Source organism: Arachis ipaensis, chromosome B9 (genome assembly GCF_059453495.1).
Source record: "Arachis ipaensis isolate K30076 ecotype BB chromosome B9, ASM5945349v1, whole genome shotgun sequence".
NCBI lineage: Eukaryota > Viridiplantae > Streptophyta > Magnoliopsida > Fabales > Fabaceae > Arachis > Arachis ipaensis.
Window position 1 is genome coordinate 40434601 of NC_142444.1, and position 3521 is coordinate 40438121.

Here is a 3521-nt window from a genome sequence, read left to right on the forward strand (position 1 = left end):
TATCTTCTCAATCACATCTTTTTCAAAATTAACTCTCAATCATATCTTTTTAATTTCTAATTTCAAACTCTTTTCAAAAATCACTTAATTTCTTTCCTAATCTTAATTTTCGAAAATCTCGATCAAATTTTCAAAATTTCTTTTAATTATTTCAAAATCTTTTACTTTAATTTTTGAAAATTCTTCCCCTCTTCTTACATTCTTCTATTTAAAGGACTAACACTCCTCCTCAAGGTACAATTCGAACTCCCTCCTTCTTTATATGTTCGAATTCTCTTCCATCTACCTCCTCCTTCTATTCTTCTTTTCCTCTGACACCTCAAGGAATCTCTATACTGTGACATAGAAGATTCCCTACTTTCTTGTTCTCTTCTCTTTTATATGAGCAGGAACAAAGATAAAGGCATACTTGTTCAAGCTGATCCTGAACCTGAAAGGACCTTGAAGAGAAAGCTAAGAGAAGTTAAAGAACAATTCTCTTTAGAGGGCCTAACAGTGCTTTTCAAGGAAGAAGAAACCATGGCAGCCGAAAACAACAATGCCAACAATGCAAGGAAGGTGCTTGGTGACTTTACTGCACCTATTCCCGATTTCTATGGGAGAAGCATCTCAATCCCTGCCATTGGAGCAAACAACTTTGAGCTTAAGCCTCAATTAGTTTCTCTAATACAACAGAATTGCAAGTTTCATGGACTTCCATTGGAAGATCCTCATCAGTTCTTAGATGAATTCTTGCAAATCTGTGACACTATCAAAACCAATGGGGTTGACCCTGAAGTCTACAGACTTATGCTTTTTCCTTTTGCTATAAGAGACAGAGCTAGGACATGGTTGGATTCACAACCTAAAGAAAGCCTGAACTCTTGGGAAAAGCTAGTTAACGCCTTCTTGGCAAAGTTCTTTCCACCTCAAAAATTGAGCAAGCTTAGAGTGGAAGTCCAAACCTTCAGACAGAAGGAAGGAGAATCCCTCTATGAAGCTTGGGAAAGATACAAGCAATTAATCAGAAGATGCCCTTCTGACATGCTTTCAGAATGGAGCATCATAGGTATTTTCTATGATGGTCTATCTGAACTATCCAAGATGTCATTGGATAGCTCTGTTGGAGGATCTCTTCATCTGAAGAAGACGCCTGCAGAAGCTTAGGAACTCATTGAAATGGTTGCAAATAACCAATTCATGTACACCTCTGAAAGGAATCCTGTGAATAATGGGATAGCTCAGAAGAAAGGAGTTCTTGAGATTGATACTCTGAATGCCATATTGGCTCAGAATAAAATATTGACCCAACAAGTCAATATGATTTCTCAGAGTCTGTCTGGAATGCAAGCAGCAACAGGCAGTACTAAGGAAGCTTCCTCTGAAGAAGAAGCTTATGATCCTGAGAACCCAGCAATGGAAGAGGTGAATTACATGGGAGAACCCTATGGAAACACCTATAACCCTTCATGGAGAAATCATCCAAATCTCTAATGGAAGGATCAACAGAGGCCTCAACAAGGTTTCAACAACAATAATGGTGGAAGAAACAGGTTTAGCAATAGCAAGCCTTTTCCATCATCTTCTCAGCAACAGACAGAGAATTCTAAGCAAAGCCACTCTGACTTAGCAACCATTGTCTCTGATCTAATCAAAACCACTCAAAGTTTCATGACTGAAACAAGGTCCTCCATTAGAAATTTGGAAGCACAAGTGGGTCAGCTGAGTAAGAAAATTACTGAACTCCCTCCTAGCACTCTCCCAAGCAACACAGAAGAGAATCCAAAAAGAGAGTGCAAGGCCATAACTATAACCCACACGGCTGAACCTGGAGAGGAGGAAGAGGCAGTGATCTCCACTGAGGAAGACCTCAATGGACGTCCACTGACCTCCATGGAGTTCCCTAAAGAGGAACCATGGGAATCTGAGGCTCACACTGAGACCATAGAGATTCCAGTGAATTTACTTCTGCCATTCATGAGCTCTGATGAGTATTCCTCCTCTGAAGAGGGTGAAGATGTTACTGAAGAGCAAGTTGCTAAGTACCTTGGAGCAATCATGAAGCTAAATGCTAAGTTATTTGGTAATGAGACTTGGGAGGATGAACCTCCATTGCTCATCAAAGAACTGGATGACTTGACTAGGCAGAAATTACCCTGAAGAGACAAGATCCTGGAAAGTTCTCAATACCTTGTACCATAGGCACCATGACCTTTGAGAAGGCTCTGTGTGACCTAGGGTCAAGTATAAACCTTATGCCTCTCTCTATAATGGAGAAGCTAGGGATCATTGAGGTACAAGTTGCAAGAATCTCACTGGAGATGGCAGACAATTCAAAGAAACAAGCTTATAGACTTGTAGAGGATGTCTTGGTAAAGGTTGAAGGCCACTACATCCCTGCTGACTTCATAATCCTAGAGACTGGGAAGTGTATGGATGAATCCATCATCCTTGGCAAACCCTTCCTAGCCACATCAAAAGCTGTGATTAATGTTGACAGAGGAGAATTGATTATTCAAGTGAATGAAGACTCCCTTGTGTTTAAAGCTCAAGGATATCCCTCTGTAACCATGGAGCGGAAGCAGGATGAGCTTCTCTCAATACAGAGTCAAACAGAGCCCCACAGTCAAACTCTAAGTTTGGTGTTGGGAGGTTCCAACATTGCTCTGAACATCTGTGAGGCTCCATGAGAGCCACTGTCAAGCTATTGACATTAAAGAAGCGCTTGTTGGGAGGCAACCCAATTTTTACTTATCTATGTTAAATTTCTCTTTTCTTTTGTTATTTTATGTTTTCTATAGGTTGATGATCATGTGAAGTCACAAAAACAATTGAAAAAGCAAAAACAGAAGGAAAAACAGAATGAAAAATAGAACACCCTGGAGGAGAAACTTACTGGCATTTAAACGCCAGTAAGAGTAGCAGAATGGGCGTTAAACGCCCAGTCTGGCACCATTCTGGGCGTTTAACGCCAGAAATGGGCACCAGACTGGCGTTTAACGCCAGGAATGGGCAAGAAGCTGGCGTTAAATGCCAGAAATGGGTAGTAGCCTGGCGCTTAACGCCAGGATTGGCATAAAGGGGCGTTTTACATGCCACATGGTGCAGGGATGAGAAATCCTTGACACCTCAGGATCTGTGGACCCCACAGGATCCCCACCTACCCCACCTCTCTCTCTCTTCTTCACCCATTCACCAATCACCTCAATTCCTCTTCCCCAAAAAAACCCCTCACCTATCCAATCCCACCATTCTCTTCACCACTCACATCCATCCTTCATAAAACCCCACCTACCTCACCATTCAAATTCACACAACATACACACCGCCTATTCCCCTTGGCCGAAACACATAGCCCCCTCCATCTCCTTTACTTCTTCTTCTTCTTCTACTCTCTTCTTTCTTCTTTTGCTCGAGGACGAGCAACCTTCTAAGTTTGGTGTGGTAAAAGCTAAAGTTTTTTTGTTTTTCCATAACCATTTATGGCACCAAAGGCCGAAGAAACCTCTAGAAAGAGGAAAAGGAAGGCAAAAGCTTCCACC

General features: G+C 41.6%; 1 non-coding gene across 1 annotated transcript; it reads right to left on the minus strand.

Annotated features, from left to right (window-relative positions):
• Nucleotides 1–921: 921 nt before the first annotated feature.
• Nucleotides 922–1029, minus strand: LOC148544406 (small nucleolar RNA R71). The gene has a single exon (XR_015900667.1). It is a non-coding gene; the product is annotated as a small nucleolar RNA R71 (small nucleolar RNA).
• Between the last annotated feature and the right edge of the window lie 2492 nt (nucleotides 1030–3521).